Here is a 20,548-nt window from a genome sequence, read left to right as displayed (position 1 = left end):
CTTGCAAAGAAACATGACATACCAGCATAGCATGGCTATCAGCATTAGAGAGATACCAAAAAGTTCTACGCATCCAGGCTATGGCGATCCTCAAGAGGCATAGATCAAAACATGATGGATGTGAGAGGATTGAGATTCTGCAGTGACGGTGAGGACGTGCTGTCTTGGTCGGTGATGGAGAGGGGAATGAAGGGATGCAATGGGGAGGAGGAGGAAGATGGACGGAACCGAAAATGTCATGGAAGGTAAAGAGAGAACATGTGGTTTTCACTAGGAGATGAGCATGGTAGAGCATACTAGAAGATGCATCAGGGGTCCATTTCAGGAAGAGCATAAGCATCTGCGACATCGCGGCCTCCTAGGAGCCATGTTTGCCTAAAATCAAGGGGCTCTCAAAGCCTCCTTGCTTCAAGATTAGGAAGCTGGTAGGATGATATACTCCTACCTCCAGTCGTATGTGGTGAGCGAAAAGCAAAGGCTGGAATAAGTGTGGCAAAATCTGCATCACCGTTAATTGATGCTTGTTCAATTCCTTTTGTTCACCAAGTTCGGGGCTACCGGGCTATGGCGATCCCTTGCGTCCAAGGTCTCTGCTCCAGCTCCTCTTCATCTAGAGTTTTGCGTGTAGGGGCTATGGCATTTCTTTGCAAACATCCTTATGACTATCCGGTGAAGAAATCTCTATCAATGCGAGTTGATTAGAGCAATCATTGAGTGTTTGGAATACCATGACAATCGTTGATCCCATTGCTTGCAAAGAAACATGACATACCAGCATAGCATGGCTATCAGCATTAGAGAGATACCAAAAAGTTCTACGCATCCAGGCTATGGCGATCCTCAAGAGGCATAGATCAAAACATGATGGATGTGAGAGGATTGAGATTCTGCAGTGACGGTGAGGACGTGCTGTCTTGGTCGGTGATGGAGAGGGGAATGAAGGGATGCAATGGGGAGGAGGAGGAAGATGGAAGGAACCGAAAATGTCATGGAAGGTAAAGAGAGAACATGTGGTTTTCACTAGGAGATGAGCATGGTAGAGCATACTAGAAGATGCATCAGGGGTCCATTTCAGGAAGAGCATAAGCATCTGCGATATCGCGGCCTCCTAGGAGCCATGTTTGCCTAAAATCAAGGGGCTCTCAAAGCCTCCTTGCTTCAAGATTAGGAAGCTGGTAGGATGATATACTCCTACCTCCAGTCGTATGTGGTGAGCGAAAAGCAAAGGCTGGAATAAGTGTGGCAAAATCTGCATCACCGTTAATTGATGCTTGTTCAGTTCCTTTTGTTCACCAAGTTCGGGGCTACCGGGCTATGGCGATCCCTTGCGTCCAAGGTCTCTGCTCCAGCTCCTCTTCATCTAGAGTTCTACGCGTAGGGGCTATGGCATTTCTTTGCAAACATCCTTATGACTATCCAGTGAAGAAATCTCTATCAATGCGAGTTGATTAGAGCAATCATTGAGTGTTTGGAATACCATGACAATCGTTGATCCCATTGCTTGCAAAGAAACATGACATACCAGCATAGCATGGCTATCAGCATTAGAGAGATACCAAAAAGTTCTACGCATCCAGGCTATGGCGATCCTCAAGAGGCATAGATCAAAACATGATGGATGTGAGAGGATTGAGATTCTGCAGTGACGGTGAGGACGTGCTGTCTTGGTCGGTGACGGAGAGGGGAATGAAGGGATGCAATGGGGAGGAGGAGGAAGATGGAAGGAATCAAAAATGTCATGGAAGGTAAAGAGAGAACATGTGGTTTTCACTAGGAGATGAGCATGGTAGAGCATACTAGAAGATGCATCATGGGTCCATTTCAGGGAGAGCATAAGCATCTGTGTAGGAATTGGAGAAGAGCAACATCAGATAGTAGTGCAAGAATTTGTAAGGAGGCAATAAAGGAGTTTTGGACACCTACTCATGTTAAGGAGGATGAGTTGTCTACCCTTGAGAGATGGTTGGCATGGTGGGATGTGCAGGTTTCCCAATGGGGAGGTTCATTCATGCAACAACATAAGGACATTGGATTTGTGCCCTCTGTGAATTTAGCTGAGACCAAGCACTCTAGCATGAGGGCTGCTCATGGGTATGCTAAATACATAAGCTTATATGAGGCCACCGCAACAGATTTGGCAATGTTTATGCTTCAAAGTGCACACTACAAAGCTTACATGGAAGGCAAACACTTGGGAACAAGACTTGCATTGGAGAAGCTGAGGGAGAGGATTTTGATTTGGGATTCTAGCAATGTGTCAACAAAGAGACTTGTTGATGTTGCCCACGGTGTTATGGAAGAGGCTGGCCTTCACACACCTGAAATGCAAAGGCCCACAATGGAGCAAACTCAAATTAGAAGGAGAAGAGGTTTTGCCACTCCAACTACAATTAAGGAACATGACAGTCATAGGCCAGAGTATATTTATGTCTCTGCTAAGCAATCAATGGGAGGGAGGAGACCTCCCACTAGAATTGTAAATGGAGATGAGATTAGCTGCAAGGAGAGTGTTGTGTATGAGACAAATTGGGCTATCAGAAGAACAGAGCCAAGGAGTGTGGTGACATGCTTTGGATTCATTTCTAAATCTAAATCTCGTTATGGAGCACTCATAAATACATTGGGTTGAAGTGCAATTGAGGGTGTTCCTGCACCTTGCTTCAAGGGGAGAAGACAACATCCTAATGGTATCAAAGAAAAGTTTGTGTGGTTTTGCAATACCTCTGTTGCCCATACGTGGTGTGTTGATCAGTCTATACTTGGTGTGCTTGGCCACTCGCCAGGGTTGTGGAAGGTGACCATCACCCATAAAGCAACATGAAAAGGATCAATTGAAGGAGGCAGGTTTTGTGCTTGAGGAGGATGAGAGTTTTCATGTGCAAGGACCTAACTTGCAGAGGACTACAACATCATTGAGTCACGATCGGGCCAGTAGAAGGGATAATGGGATAGTGAGATGGAGATCCAAGCTAAGTAAGGAGTTTCAAGACAGGATTCAAAAAGCTCAATGTTTGATTGCAGAAGTGGTGCAAGAGAAAATTATATGTCCTAATGAAATGCATCCATTCCATGTGCGAATAGAAAGTTCTATTGCAAAGGGCCTTACCTACACCGTGAATATCAAAGTTTCCACGGTGTTCTTGCAAGGACTTCATTCAATGAGATGCAAAGAAAGGGATGTATATTCCATGCAAACACATGTACTTTGTCTTCATTGGTGTTTTGCAAGGGTTTCCATTTTCTGAGCAAAAACCCCCGAGTGACGAGTGGACAAAAGGTAGGAGGGGTCAAAATATATAGGCTCAAGTCATTTTTGGGGAGCGAAAAAATCCAAATTATTTCAAGGAATAAGTAAGTAAATATGAAATACTAATAAATAGATATAGATATAAATATACCTTTATATAATATACATATATAATGTCCAAGTGGTGACTTATTTTATCACTTTCAAAAATCCTTTCTTTTCCTTTCACCATTGGTTGGATCATGAAATTTTGAGCAAATATCCTCTTTATAGTTCCTCAGGATGACCTAAGAAAATAATATAATACTTTTTTAATAGACCCTCTAAGTGTATTTTTCCAAAGGAATATGGTTTGAAGAGCTTGCCTCCCAACCCTATTCCACCGGCGGAATCCTTGAGGAGCCTACGCAGAAGGGGTCATAACTTTTGCTCCTTATCTCAGATTGAGGAGCTGTAAAAACGAAAAATGTTCAAAATTTCATGATATATGCAATGGTAGGCTTAAAATTATACTTTTGATAGTTATAAAAAATAAAAAGTAAAAATTTCAAGATATATATGAGAGTTACAACTTCTCCCTAATTCATATTATGGTAGGAAGGAGTTCAATAGAGACCACATTTCCTTAAAAGTACTTAGGTTTGGAGAATTGGGAATTTTTTGAAAATTCATTCCTTGCCTTCCCATATTTGATAATGTATTAGAGATTAATTTATGATCAATTATAATGGCCTCAAGTATGAGGTTTCCAGTATCTTTTTCCTACTCATCCAAGGAATATGGTATACATTATTATATGAGAGCTTCAAATATGGGATTGCTAAAGATTAGGGAAACTCTTTTAAATTGATTTAATTACCATAATCTTCAAAAGAGAGTATGGTAGGGAGGTATTTATAGGAGATTCTAAAGTGTTTACTATTTGTTCATATATAGATGATGTTCTCTAAAATGAGGGTTATAATGAAAAATAAGTAAGTATAAGGTTCCATAAACGAGAAATTAAGAAAGAATTGTATATTCCTTTGAGAAATATACAGGCATGGTTGGTGTCAAAAATTATCACTTGGACTTTTTTGCTCGTAGGTTTTTACTTGGAAAGTGTGCACATCCTTTTGTTTTGCAATTGAGTGACAAAATGCATCAGTTTATGCACCAGGTAGCTCTTACAAAAGTTGAATTGTTTCAAGCCCTTAGTTCTCGCAGGAACCAGCCAAGTGTGTTACATCCACTTGGTTGAACTTTGGGACTATTTTGCATAAGCTTACCTTTGTAGTTGTTAAGGAAACCAAGCAATTGTTTGCCACATGCTTGGTTGATTTTTGAGATTGGGTTTATCTTTGAAAAACCATTTTGTACAATTGGCATATCTATTGTGTCAATTTGGGATATATACAAGTATATTAAGCTCTCAAGTGACTTCCGAATGTATTTGGGGAAGCTTTGGATTATCTTTGGGAACTTATGGAAGCATATTGTATGCTCAAGCTATTTTGGATAATGCTACTTAATTAATGTTATTTGGCCGATGCTGTTAGGCTTGTTAAGAATTTATGCTTATTGTTGGCTCTTTCCTACTGCTTTCATAGGAAAAGCTGGGTATTCTATGTTTGCAGGGTTCCGAGGCTTTTTGTCACCTACAAATATATTGGGATTGTCGGTTGTAGTATTATGTGTAGCTTCGGACCTTGAGTCGTGTTCTGGTGAGAGATGTAAGCTTAAGTGTGGTAAGCAAACAAAGTGCATGCATGTGTAAAAGGAACGTAAATCATCTTTGTTGAGGTAATGAAGGGTTTTGCCTTCATTGGGGGTTGTAGGGTTTAGGAGGAGTTTAAGGGTTAGAAGGAGGTTTCAGGGTTCAGAAGGAGGTTCCAGGGTTCAAAAGGAGGTTCCACAGTTTAGAAAGAGTTCCAGGGTTTAGAAGGAGGTTCCAAGGTTTAGAAGGAGGTTCTAGGGTTTAGAAAGAGTTCTAGGGTTTAGAAGGAGGTTCCAGGGTTCAGAAGGAGGTTCCAAGGTTTAGAAGAAGGTTCCAAGGTTAGGGTAGAGTACATGGTGGAGAACTCGTCTCCCTCATAGATCATGGAGTTTTAAGGGTTGAGGAACAAAGGGTTTAGGGGGAGCATAGGAGTGGGAGAGGAAGAAGGTGTAAGAGCATGGGGGAAAGAAGAGAGAGGAGGGAGGAGGAGGAGGGGGGAGGATGAGAGAGGAGGAGGAGGAGGGAGGAGGAGGAGGTGGGAGGAGGAGGAAGGAGGAGGAGGGAGGAGGAGAGGGAGAGGGTGGGTTGCAAGGTTGGAGGAGAGGGGAGGAGGAGTTGCAAGGTTAGGACATGCTTTTGGATGTGGAGTGCAAGGAAGCATGGACACTTGAGACAAATGGTTGGAATACCAAAGTAGACTCAACACAATGCCCCAAAGAGTGTGGGCTTCATTCCATTATGGGGTATTTATACAAGTTGGAGAGCTTCTCTCTCTACATGTAACACAAAGTCATATCACAAAGTTGTAACACAAAGTTGTATCACAAAGTTGTAACACAAAGTCCAGTGGCTGTGGAACTTGTGTCGTGCCAGTCGATCATGCTCTAGAGCCTTAGCACCATACAATTTTTGCATAGTTTCTAGGTAGCCTGTATCCACCATTTTCTCAAATAGAGATATGTGGCGTGCCTCCAAGAAGATCACTCTTTGATAGAGTCGGCTTGTAATTTGAGCATCAATCCTTTCATTGGGATTAAAGTTGAGTGGAGGCAAATGGAAATCAAGGTAACATGGGACCTCCAGAATGAATTCTAATGTTTTACAGAATATGGCACTTTGGCAAAGGAAGCGATCAATGTTGCCATGCATTATTTGTTCATGCTGCTCCTCCTCCCTCCTCCTCCTTCTCCTTCCTCCTACTTCCTCCATTTTCCTCCTCCTCCTCCCTCCTCCTCCTCTTCCCTCCTCCTCCCTCCTCCTCCTCTTCCTCCCTCCCTCCCTTCTCTTTCGTCCTCCTCCTCCTCCCTTCTCCTCCTCCTTCCTCCCTCCTCCTCCTCCTCCTCCTCCTCAACCCTCACCCCTCGAATCCACAAAGGAGACTAGCTCTCCACTCCTCAACCTTCGACTCCTATGTTAGATATCAAGGCTCCACTCTTGTGTAACTACGTGGGAACTAGCTAACTCTACTTGTAAGCCCCCCATATGAGGAGAAGGCATTTGAGTAGCTCAGTTATCCGGTAGGTCCTAGTTTGGACACCAGATGGGGGCCATGTGTGGCCTGATGGCTGAACGACTTTAGATAGAGTTGGCACATTGCCAACTAGGCTACATGCAACTGCGGGAAGGTATCCCATGACTGACCGCACTGAGGGTAGATGGAGCATTTCCTGGGGCAGCCCACTCTTGAGTTGTGGGACCAGTTTGGAGCCCTAGATCCTGGATGGCTGTGGTCCCGAACGGTTCTATCGTGTGGTTGGTGGCCTATTTCAAGACCGATGGCCATTTTGGGTGGACTAGGTCGGTCTCCCAATTGGGTCTAATTGACTACGACTGGTGGCTATATAAGAGCAAGCCCATGAAGCCCATTATTATCACTGGCTATAGCAATCATGATTCCTTAGCATCCAGCCTCTGTCCTCCACTGTTTTTAGCATGCCATCGAAGCTCCTCACATAGGAGCGCACGGCTAGGAGGCAGCGCCATCTATTGTATCACAGTAATCAAAATTTTGATTCTCCATACTATCTGCTTTTCTCTCTTGCATACGAGATCCTGTTATCTGTTGAGCATAGACGTTGTATTGTTTTCTTACATGGTATCAGAGCTTGGGCTCTAGCAAGAAGATTTGGTAGTGTTTTCTGTTTGTGAGCAGATTGAGAGATGGCCCAGCCCGCAAGACTGCGAATCCCACTGTTCGGCGAAAGTGGAAAGTTGGATGGCACTAATTATCCACTCTGGAAGTTTAAGATGAAGACCATCCTAAGCACATACAAGCTTTGGGATATTGCTGCTGGGGTGGATTTGAAGCCGGCCAAATCCAGCCAATGCAACACAACAGATAGTACCAACTGCAAATGAGATTCTCATGTGGACAAGAAAAAATGCAGATGTGCTATGTTCTATTGTATGCAGTGTAAGTGATTCTATCATGGCGTTAATTCAACATGTCACCACAGCAGAGGAGGCATGGAAGGTCTTGAAAAATCAGTATGAGACCACAAATCAGACGCGGATTTAGAATCTGGAGACTCAACTTGTGAATGAGAAATTGTCTGAGTCTAAAATGGCAGAGAAGTTCATCACTAGGGTGAAGAATCTGCGCGATTGGCATCACCATCACTAGCGAGAATCTAGCACGAAGATGTATACGAATTCTCCCACCAAAGTACGATGGTCTTGTTATGACACTGAATATGCAGAACAGAACTCCGCCCCTCAACTTTGAGGATTTCAGTGCAATGCTTTTGAAGGAGGAGATGTGTCAAAAGACGAGGACTAGAGAAGATTCGGTTTTCTATGCTACATGAAAGAAAGGTAAGGGTAAGGACTCTGGTAACCCATCTTCTTCTGATGATAAAAAGAGAAAGAAGAAGATCAAGTGCTTCTATTGCAACGAGGCAGGGCACAAGCAGAATGAGTGCCAAAAGAAGATTGCAAATGAGAAGAATGGAGTAAAGAAAGAGTCCAACAACAGTGTGCACATAGTACTAGTAGAGCTATTCGTAGCAATTGAGGAGATTTACACAGAGGCAATTCATGTACCTACGGATGAACCTTGGATTATTGAGAGTGGTGCATTGCACCACATGACCAGTCGGCAGAACATGGCATAGTAATAAGATATATGAGTCATGAGGATAGGAATAGAGTGATAGTTGGGGGTAATGTTGAATCCCCATAACAAAGGGCTTCAACATGAGACAAGTAGAATGAAGGGCTCCACGGAAGCGATGCTCAAGAACGAAGCACAATGACCCACTTTTGCAAATCAACATTGTATGGACCAAACCATTGAGCTAGAATGTGCCAAGAAAAATGGTGGGGGACACCTTGTTGGAAGGGATTTTGGCATTAGCCTTAATCACACCTATCACCTCGTCAGCTAGGTACAACCGAATGCAAATGTAGGCGAGTGGTACTCACCACACCCTGTCAGAGGGACTTGTATAAAAGGGAATGAATGAGAGAGATAAAGGGTCCTCCATTTGCTATTGTGCTCCCTTTAATCTATAAAGAGGCTATAAGACCTTGCACTCTAGGCTATTGGTATACCTCTCTACATTTGGTAGGGAATGACATCTTGGTAGCAGTCGGCAATGATGCAAAATGTCCAGCAAAAGGAAAAGGTATGATTGCTCTCAAGTTAGATGGAGTTGTAAAACAATTATCCGATGTTCTTTATGTGCCATATATGAAGAGGAACTTGTTGTCCATTTCTACGATCATGGATCGGGACCTCAAAGATCAATTCGATAAGAATGGCACACAGATTTTGGATCTTCAAGGGAAGGTTATAGGTAAGGTACACGATGCAACAACATCTACAAACTCTCAGCTTTTAGTGCTCGAGCTGATGTGAGCAACACTAAGCTGTGGCATGAGAGGTTTGGTCATCTAAACCTTAGTTCTTTAAAGGAGATGCATAAAAGTGGAATGATTGCAGACCTACCAAAAATTACAGATCTGCCCGATGTATGTAAAGCTTGCATGATGGGCAAGTAGCATCAGCAGCCCTTTCCTAAAGAGGCCAGCAGGGCAAAGGCTCCTCTAGAGCTCGTTCACATGGACCTCTGTAGAAAGATGGAGATGGAAGCTTTGGGTAGTTCCTACTACTTCATGACGTTGATCGATGACTACAGTAGAAGGATATGAATATACTTCCTAAAGACTAAAGATGAGGCTTTTAGTAAGTTCAAAGAATGGCATGTAATGGTCGAGAAAGAAACAGGGAGGAAGATGAAGAAGTTGAGATGAGATAGAGGTGGTGAGTTCACATCAAGTGAATTCGAAAGTTACTACAAAAGTCAGGGGATCAAGAGGCAAAAACCCTCGCCACATACACATAGCAAAATAAAGTAGTAGAGCGCAAGATGCACGTCATCTGCAAAATGGGTAGGAGTATGATGAAAGAAAAAGATTTTCCAAAGACTTTCTAGGCTGAAGCATGTAACACGGCAATTTACATTTTGAATCATAGCTACACGAAGGCTGTGAACTGGATGATTCCACTACACGCCTTTTCTGGTAAGAAACCTTTAGCTGCACATTTCAGAGTTTTTGGATGTAATTATTTTGTGCATGTCCTTGATGCTAACAGGACCAAATGCGAACCGAAGAGCCGGAAATGTATTTTCTTGGGCTACAGTGAAGAGGCGAAGGGTTACTATCTCTATAATCCTGTTACCAAGAAGGTAATAGTAAGTCACGATGTGGTCTTCTCAGAACAGCCGCATCAATTGAAGGAGGATGCTTCCTTCTCAGACAACTAGGACCAGGATATCCATCCAGTACAACCACCAACAGCAGACCGAACTCCCCCAATGGTGCTTGGGAGGATTGAAGATAAAGAAGAGGAAGAAGCGCGTGCAGAACCACAATGGCAACAACCATTCCCGAAGTGGGTAAAGCAGCTTTTGGATGGTAGAGAACCTCTAGCCACTCAGGAGGAACCATCCGAACACTACCGGTCCAAGAGATTAGAGGAGCAAAGAAGGGCAAAGGAACACTTGGTCAACTACACTTTGATGACAGAGGTGATCGACGCTGAAGAACCCAAGTGTCTTGAAGAGGCACAGGGTGATGATAAGTGGATAGAGGCTATGCAGTCAGAGTATGGCTCCATAATGAAGAACAACATTTGGGACCTTGTGAATCAACCACCAAAACGCAAGGTAATCGACACCAAGTGGGTGTACAAGACCAAGTACAAGTCCAACGGCACATTGGATAAGTAAAGTCTCGGCTCGTGGCAAAAGGATTCGCATAGGTACATGGTTTTGATTATTAGGATACTTCTGCTCCCATAGCTCGACTAACCACAAGTCGTAGTGTTTTGGCTTTAGTAGCACAGGAAAGTTGGCCCGTGTTTCAGATGGATGTAAAATCTGCCTTTTTGAATGGAGATCTCAAGGAGGAGGTATACGTGGAACAACCACTAGGTTTTGTGATCCTCGGTTCAGAAGGTAAAGTCTGTAAGCTGAAGAAGGCACTTTACAAGCTGAAACAAGCCCCACGAGTGTGGTACCAGTGGATTGATGCCTACTTTTTGCAAAATGGGTTCAAGAGGAGCCCATCTGGTGCAAATTTGTATATCTTCAGAGGAGGTAGGTGTATGATCATGGTCCTTTATGTGGATGACCTTGTCATAACAGGGAACCATGAAGAAAAGATCTCACAGGCAAAGCAGTTGCTAGGAAGAGAGTTTGAAATGAGAGTAGACCTCAGACTGATGCATTTTTGTTTGGGGATTGAAGTTTGGCAAGAGCCAAAACAAATCTGCATCTCACAGCTGAAGTATGCTGGAGAGATAGTGAAGGCATTTGGCATGGATGAGTGCAACAAAGTTGGCACCCCTATGGAGGTTGACGTGAAGTTCTCAAATGAGGATTCATCACCACTGGTGGACGAAGTGAAGTATAGAAGCCTTGTGGGCAGTTTGATTTACTTGAGCAACATGAGGCCGGACATATGTTTTGCGACTGGTGTACTAAGCAGGTTTTCCAATAAGCCCAGGGAGAACCATTGGAGGGCAGGGATGCACGTGCTGAAATACATCAAAGGCACACTTGATTATGGAATCACCTATACCAAGGGCAATATTTTGACCAGATTCTGTGACTCGGATTGGGCAGGAGACATAAACAGCAAGAGATCAGTGACATGTTACTGTTTCTCACTTGGATCTGGAGCTGTGTCATGGGTCAGCAAGAAGCAACTGACAATTGCTCTTTCTTCTACCGATGCTGAGTACAAATCAGCATGTTTTGCTTCTTGTGAGTAGTGTGGTTGAGGTGGATTTTAGGGGACATGGGTGTAGTGCAGAATAAGCCTATGCAATTATTGTGTGACAATCAGAGTTGCATGGCAATTACAAAGAAATCTGTGTTCCACGCTCGCACAAAATACTTTGAGATTCAATATCACTTTGTACGCGAGCTCATCATGGATGGAGAGGTCGACTTGGTGTACTGTCCGACTACAGAGAATGCTGCGGACATCTTCACAAAGGCTCTTGGAAGAGACTTGCTGGAGAGGCATCTTCCTTGACTTGGCATTGGGCCGAAAAAGTAAGTTCACTTGCGGGTGGACATTGAGGGGGGGTGTTAGATATCAATGCTCCACTCTCATGTAACTACGCAGGAACCAGCTAACTCTACTTGTAAGCCCCCCATATGAGGAGAAGGCATTTGAGTAGCTCGGTTATCCGGTAGGTCCTAGTTTAGACACCAGATGGGGGCCATGTGTGGCCTGATGGCTAGACGGCTTCAAATAGAGTTGGCACACTACCAACTAGGCTACATGCAAGTGTGGGAAGGTATCCCATGACTGACCGCACTGAGGGTAGATGGAGCATTTCTTGGGGCAGCCCACTCTCAGGTTGCGGGGCCCATTTGGACCCCTAGATGATCTCGGATGGTTGTGGGCCAAATGATGAGCGTAGGTCAGTTGCTCTATTCTGCACCATGGTTCTATCATTTGGTCAGTGGCCTATTTCGGGACTGACCCCCAGTCGTTCATTGTAAGCGGACTCGGTCGGTCTCCCAATTGGGTCTAACCGACTATGACTGGTGGCTATATAAGAGATAGTCAATAGAGCGAGTGAGAAAAAGCGAGCTGGCCCAATGAAGCGAGCGAGTTTTTTTACAATTCCTCTGATGAGAACAAATTTGAAACCAAACTTACTATAGCAAGATGTTGTCATAATAAGCATACCAATAATTAGTCTTACAATCCACCCTATCTTTCACTTGAAGAACATAAACTAATTACCAAACTCATAACATAGATGATTGTTGAAATACCACTTCACCTGCAAAATGCCCTAGACCAAAACTTTCCAAATGTGTCCATGGTTCACCACAACAATTATCAGTCTATGAAGAAAATGGTGTTTTAAACCATATTCTAATCCCCCTGACATTCATCATCAAGAAAGTAGTTGTGTCCATGTGGTTTATCTAATTGGCACTCATCATATCTCATCGGCTGTCATGAATCTTGCCATTTTTTCTGCATAGCATGGTAACAAACTACAACAAAATATACATTTCAAAGGAAAGTAAGTCAAAGTGGAACAATGAAAATAATTTCCAATAAGAAGAACTTGCCATCCTTATGTGTTATACAAAAGACAATTCGCTACCAACAAAAAGCAAAAAAAATCAATTGCTAGATCAAGGCCTTACAAACACTATCCAAAGCATCAAAATTTGTACTTTCTTGATTCAAAGGCACCCGTAAATGTTCACTATTTACCATATTATAAAGATGCTAAATAACACTTTCGAAGTCCTCAATTTTAGCATTCAAAATATATAACAAAAAAACTCAGGGCCAGTAGCATACTACTCATCAAAGGGGTTGGTGACAGGTTCCACTCTCTCTTCTTCCCCCTCTCCATCATGCTCTGACCTGATCCATTTTCCAAAATGATCTGCCACAAGTGGCTCAACAATGCTAGCCACAATACTATTGTCTGAATCAAATGAAAAACAAGGGCTGCCAATGGCCTGACAAGCACACATAAGAGGGGCTGTAACACAACCCATCTCTAGAACCAGCCCTCCAGGAGCACAGAGAAGAGACATAATGCAACCTACAAAAAAACTACTCCTCTCTAGTCCACCTCGTGCTAGCTGAGAAGACATTGGCATGATTGTCCTTGTAGAGGGAGGTATGTGATGAGTCTAGACATCTTCATGTGGATCAATCAAAAGCTATTGGAAAAGTGGAAAGCTCTCCTCCCAAAAAACTGTTGGATTCTTCTTTGCTCTATGTATTAGAGCTAATACTGAAGATTGCATCTGGAAACCACATGGAGAAAAACATGTATAGTATATTGACTTCAACTAGCAAGCATTATAGCATGAAAGATGGCAAACATAGCATGCATAGGACTTATCCTTCCAAACATAGCATGCATAGGACTAACGAGGAGACAGTTGTCAAAGACAATTTTATCATGGAATGCAAACATAGAATGCATGGAATGGTAGCTTACCTTAACACTTTTATCATGTTCTCTACAAAATCCATATGGAAACTTGTCATGAATGAGCACATGTCTAACAACCTCCAAGCCCTGGACATATGCAAACCGTTCCATCCAACCAATACATTGTCCTGCAAGCAATTAATTTTATTCAAAACTAGTAGAATGGAACAAAATGTGAAATGTCAATTGTGGTATTGTGCCTTACCTGCCAAAGGACATATGCATGCCCACCAACCACTATCAGACAAAGAAGCTGATGCAACTGCAAGCCCATGCCGCACATGGTCCTCGAGCAAGATATTCCAAGTAGGAGTGGATCCTCTCTCATCAAGTGGATAGCTAGATGGAAAATCGAGCAATATAAAATATGAAGCCCACTTCACCTTCTTACCCATCCTCTTGTAGTCCTGATCTTAACTAGCCACTGTAATAAAAAACTCATGCAAAATAGCATACTTATCATTTCTTTTAGAGTCAGCAAAGTCTTTGCCCATTGTAATGTAATCTCCAACTGTACAAGCAAACAAAGGTGTGATGCCATGGGCCAAGGAAATGTCAGGTGACTGTGATCGATGGAACACGTATTGCTTCACAAGTCCCGAGATTGATTCTCCACCTATATGCAAAAGCAAATCAATTACAAGTAAAACTAGTGTTAAAGGAACAACTACATATGTAGAACACAACAACAACCTCCAAGCCCTGGACATATGCAAACCGTTCCATCCAACCAATACATTGTCCTGCAAGCAATTAATTTTATTCAAAACTAGTAGAATGGAAACACAAAATGTGAAATGTCAATTGTGGTATTGTGCCTTACCTGCCAAAGGACATATGCATGCCAACCAACCACTATCAGACAAAGAAGCTGATGCAACTGCAAGCCCATGCCGCACATGGTCCTCGAGCAAGATATTCCAAGTAGGAGTGGATCCTCTCTCATCAAGTGGATAGCTAGATGGAAAATCGAGCAATATAAAATATGAAGCCCACTTCACCTTCTTACCCATCCTCTTGTAGTCCTGATCTTGACTAGCCACTGTAATAAAAAACTCATGCAAAATAGCATACTTATCATTTCTTTTAGAGTCAGCAAAGTCTTTGCCCATTGTAATGTAATCTCCAACTGTACAAGCAAACAAAGGTGTGATGCCATGGGCCAAGGAAATGTCAGGTGACTATGATCGATGGAACACGTATTGCTTCACAAGTCCCGAGATTGATTCTCCACCTATATGCAAAAGCAAATCAATTACAAGTAAAACTAGTGTTAAAGGAACAACTACATATGTAGAACACAACAACACCCTTACCTGCACTCTCTATGTGATCCATTTCATGCCGCATAGGACTAGATGGTCCCTCATCTAGAAAGAGAACAATCATAAACTTATTAATGCAATGTCAAAAAGAATTGAAGACAACATCAACAAACAATCATATTGTATCTTCCTTACCTTTTTCTATAGGATGTTCTTGTTTCTCTTTCTCTTTCTTATCTCTCCTTGAGCTTCCCTCCACTTTATCCTTACTTGCTTCATTGGCTTTTTGTGAAGCATAAGTATTGTACAAGTCTCTTTCTCGCACCAGTACTTGTCATTTAGGGAAATCTATCCACCAGGGACAATGTGCTAATTCCCATTGAGAGAGATGGTGCATGCCAAGTGGATACATGCATGTAGCATGACCAATCTCCACCCAACTCTTGCACAAATTTAGAATGTCAGAGATCCTTTTCTCTATTGCCAAGTGGGAGAGATATCTATCAACCAAGAAACAAAAAAAAATTGGATGCCCCAAACCATCAAAAGGTCAAGAAATCAAGTGGAACAACCATCAATGATTGTGTAATTACATGAATCAATAGCACAAACATAGACAAATGAAAAATGAACCTTCAAATGAATTGACAACATACCTATAAACCACCCTATGGGCAGCCATGTCCAACTCAGCAGATAGTCCATCTCCTTTTTTTCCATTCTTGCTCTCCATCTTTGTTTCCTTTGATCTTAGCACCATAAACATATGTTTTCTCCCCTCCAATTTTATATCCTCCATGTATTGCTGCAATGTGTAATCCTTAGGGGTATCCAAAGGCATGCCCATTGTTGTGATCACCCTCAAATCTTCAAGCACTTTCAATGACTGTCTCTCCACCTTCTCCAAAAATATCTCTCTACTAATCCACCTAAACAGTAAAAGTTGACTGAATTTTATAATAAAAAAATAAGAGTCATGCCATTGGCAAGAAACAAACAAACACCATGAAAGATGATTTGTATTAGTAGAAGAAACACACCCTCTATACTCAAGGTCGCCCACAGGCATGAAGTACATGTCTCGCATAGGTTTAGTGGCTTCTAACAAAGAAAGGAAAATATTTTTTTTTCTAATCTCAAATCAGACTTTGCAATGAGTTGGAGCTTCTCCAATATCACGCAAGAGTCCATACCATCAAAGCGCAAGGCAAACAACTTTTCCAACCAAGCCTCTCCAAGACTAGGATCTATACAATTCAACACCTATCCAAAGATGACATGTCAGTCACTTAACCTCAAAATAAATGCAGCAAAGTATAGAAAATTCAATTCACACCTTTCCCATCCTATCAGCAATTCTCCTTTGAATTATGGTATGCTGCTTTCCTTCTGCCTATCCCCTTTGATCTAAAGGTAGCTTTGTAGATATTTTGTCCATTGCTTTTTTAAGATCTGTATTGTACTCAACCTACATACATAAGTTCCAATTAGAGAAAGCAAAAGAGTGATAAAGATGTAAGCATCAATACAAATGCAACATTCTACCTGGAAGACAAGCCTTGCCAGATAACCTCTTGTCAATGGAAACCATGGCTTCTTCCCTTTACTCTCTTAAGCCCTCCAATTCTCTATTGATTTGATCTCACTCGAAGACAATGTTCTCATAAACACCATAGAGTCACACTCACAAATGTTGTGTGCATTTATGAGTATGTGCCTTAGACTGGGTTTGATAATGGCATGTTCATTCATGCTAGAAAACAAACAGCAAAGTACACAACCCAATCAATAAATGCAAAGTAGCATAAAACACAAATGTGGAGAAGATTCAAAGAGTCCATGTACTTACGAATTCATTCATTGTAGCCCTACCAAGAGAGCAATCTCACTAATTTTCCTTGGGTCAATTATTGTGCATACCACTCGTACATGTCTTTTCTTGTTTGTAGGAAAGATTTCCTTGATGACACTCATCCATGCAGTGGTCCTATGATTGCCCTCCCAAACAGATAACATCTTTTGTGACATAAAATGAAAGTCAGTGTTAGACATCACATCTTTCTCAAACTCCCCATCCACCTCTCTCCAGGTGGGAGACAACTCTTCCTTATATCATCTGGCACAACTATTACCTCTTCATAACTCTTGCAGATAGATACAATGAAAGACCCTTTCTCTGGGAGATAGCCCTCCACTTGAAATGTACTTTTAAGTGAAGATACATCATCACGAAGTCCTCGCACTCTTGCATAAGGTATCAACCTACACAAGGGAATGTGAGGACACTGATCTGAATCAAGAATCCTACATTTGCCAATCACATCACCTCCTCCTTCCACCTGAACTTCACTATCATCCAACTCATCCTCCTCCACTCTTGGACCTTTATCTCTTTGAGTTAATGATACTTAAACCTCTAGACCCACCACACTTTCTTGCTCTTCCGTTCCACCTATTGATGATTCAACATTGTGATCTACTTTTGTTCCTCTTGTCACCTTTGTAGAATGTGCCACTTGAACTTTTCGGCCTTTTTTTCCTATCATCCTGAAAAGACAAAAAACAAGGCATTTTTCCAATCATAGTTCTCAAAACCTTTTCAATAAAAACCAAAACTAAAAACAAATACATGTATCTACCAATGCAATTGATTTCCAGTTTAGGGAACATTCACCCACTTGTGTCCTAAAAGAAAAAGGTTCATCTCCAATGCACATAGTATATCAACTTGCAGTGGTATCTATACACATGGATATATGGAATTGCAGTGGTAAATATGCACTTCTATGCCTACCCCTTACCCTCATGAAAAGACACCTTGAGATGCGAAAAAGGACAGCGCGTTAACATGCTATCCTTTTTGGCATCTCAAGCTGTCTTTTCATGAAGGCTTTTCATGAAAGCTTTTCTACTCAATCCTCCATGTATGAATACTTTCTTTCATACTCACAAAAGGTTGCTTCGACCATTTCATCTTTTGTCTACAAGTATGCTTTGGTGTATAGGTCTAATGGTCTTTGGAATGCTATTGGACTCTTGGAGGGATAGGTCACATGGTCTTTTGAATGCTATGGAAGGAGGGAACTATTGGACTACCTGAGGGACCAAAATAGGCAGCGCGTTAACGTGTTGCCTCTTTTACTACCCCCGATAGTCCAAGTTCCCCTCCCTTGCATGGCTCTGGGTAACTCTAGCAACTGCGGGCGTACATGCCTCGTATATATGGTTTGTAGAAAAGCTTGCTTGCAGAGTAACTACCACCAAGTCCTAAGCAACTACCACCAAGTAACGAAATAAAATGGAGTGAGCAAAGGTCGTGGTGAGCCCACAAATGGAAGCACGAAAACTAGAATATGTCGAGTAAAGAATGGAACTTGAGAAAATCAAACATCGCTAAGAGGGGCATTCCTAAAATCAAACGACTGAGAAAATGAACGATAATCCAAGTCCAAATGACGTTAACAACAATAGAAAGAGGCATCCCTAAAAGGGGAAAACAATAGTAGCACATAATAAAGCAAGGAGCGTATGCAATATGTGAATTGAAAAGCCTTGTCTTGCGTTCCAGACTGCATTAGCAGAGTTTATACAAAACCCAAGATTCTCAAAAATCAAACTCAGCATCCATGAACTCTACGAAACACTGGAAACAGTTTCAGCAAATTGAAAGCACTAATCATCAACATTGGGGAAGCTCATGCACTACCCATATCAAACACAAAGTAGCGACATCATATTTCATCATATCAAACACAAAGTACCGAATCCCGTGGACCTTGCGTACGCTTTTTTTGCCATTGGACCTTCTTTAGAGAACGCTTTGTAGATTTCCCATCAGGGGACTCATCTTGCAGATGTAGGGGATTACCATCAAAGGTGTCGTGCAGGAAGTTTGTATAAACATAAACATCGTTCAAATTTTTCAATAACTATCATTTACACTACACACTATATTATATTCAGCATATATCATGAAGATGTACATCAAAGGTGTCATGCAAGAAGTTTGTAGAAAGGATTTCCAATAGCAAGACGTTCAACATAAACATTCGCAAGAGGCATAACAAACTGAACGGAACTTCTGATTGGCACAACTCGCTCCTCCATTCCATTTTCGTCAATCGAGACGACTATTCCATTTCACTCCTCCACGATTATTCACAATTGTAAATAAGGCTTTACTACATTGCAATTCACAGTGTTCAACCCATAACACCTGGATCCAATTAGGTTCTCGTGCTTCAGTTTCTTCACAATTTGGATAATGGATCTATAGGACAGATTGCTTGAGTCTCACATTTGCAAAGCTAGCATCATGTGATTGCTAGCTACAGTAGCTAGAGATCGGCCGGAGAGATGATAAAGAGTACTACGAGGAGCTGGAGATTGGTCGGAGAGATGACAAAGAGTACTACGGAGAGATGACTAAGAGTACTACGAAGAGTACTACGAGGAGAAGCATGATGGAGTGAGGAAGTTGAAGAGAAGAAGTTGAAGAGAAGAAGCGCCCTCCAGATTTTCACAAAAATCTATGCATTTGCACAAATTTATGGGTGTGTCAAGAAGATACGTTGATTCACTGGTGGCCCGACTCCACACTGATCCGACTTCACAACAAGAGATGTCTTCCTTTTGATGCTTTGCTGGTAATAGATGCATGCCTTTGTGAAGCATAAAAAATGCATGGGTTCTTATAGCCATTAGGAGGGAGAAGTGTAGTACTTTGGTCAGAAGCATTGCAAAACAAGGAAAGCACATCTCTGTCCACATTCATTGTTTGGCCATGCATGTGGATCATCTTCAAAGTCTAACCTGAAAATGTGCTTCCTGCACAAAAGGGCAAGGCGTGCACCTATGTTTTAAGAAATTATCTACCTGTAATACTGTCCTGGAGAGGATTTGATCACCTCGGCGAGCTGATCATACAGTAAGTGCAAGCCATCAATGTGAGACTTCACCTTCTTCAACGGTTCTGTGCAAAAGTTCCCAAACGAGATTGAAAAGTGAGTGAAGGGCAAAAGAGCCAAAACTATACACGAGTCGAGTTTGGAAGACATACCAAGAGAAGGAAGGGAGTGATGGATGAGGAGAAGCTGGGCTTGCATGAGGCAGGTGGTGGTGTCAAGCTCAGCGACGATGGAGCAGAGCTTTTCCCGGACGGTGCCAGATTCTTCGGACTAGGAATGAAAATCCTCAAATTGGTAATCCATGGAGGGCAAAGCGAGGAGGGTACGAGAAAGAGGATGATGGAGAGAAGAAGGCAAACAAGGGTTGGGTATGCGAAGAAACAATCTAGAGCAACTGAAGGAGGACTCTCTAAAGCACAAACTTGTTCTCAAGGTCAGAAGGAAAGCTACCATAGTTAACTAATCTACTTCTTTTCTTCATTCATTCAAACTCCTCCATTCCATTTCATGCTTCCCAGCCTCGAGCTTCGGAGGTATCCAACTTCCTTCCTGGACTACCTGGGGCAGCAAAAGAGGTAGCGCGTTAATGCGCTGCCTCTTTTGCTGCCCAGGTAGTCCAATTGCCACCACAATGAGTCACCTTGCTCTGGACTGCCTGTGATTGATCGTCTTCCTCATCGTTCTCTTCTAAGAATCTATATGAACATGCTCTCCTAATTATCGTCAACATGCACGATCGAATGTATCGAATCTGCCACTGCACGAGAAGAAATTTCAAGTTTTTTTCCCTTTTGCTCTTTTGCATTATCCCATCCAGTCATACTCATGTACATGTAGTTGGGACATCGATTGCTCTGCTGGCCATCAGCTACGATTGCGTCGATCCCTTTGAAAATGATTTGTTAGCACGTATTTGTACTAGTCCGTTCCTAACATTTT

This window comes from Dipteris shenzhenensis, chromosome 10 (genome assembly GCF_047967505.1).
Source record: "Dipteris shenzhenensis isolate YYH24624 ecotype China chromosome 10, Dip_SZ_1.0, whole genome shotgun sequence".
NCBI classification, from domain to species: domain Eukaryota; kingdom Viridiplantae; phylum Streptophyta; class Polypodiopsida; order Gleicheniales; family Dipteridaceae; genus Dipteris; species Dipteris shenzhenensis.
This window is presented reverse-complemented; position numbering follows the sequence as displayed.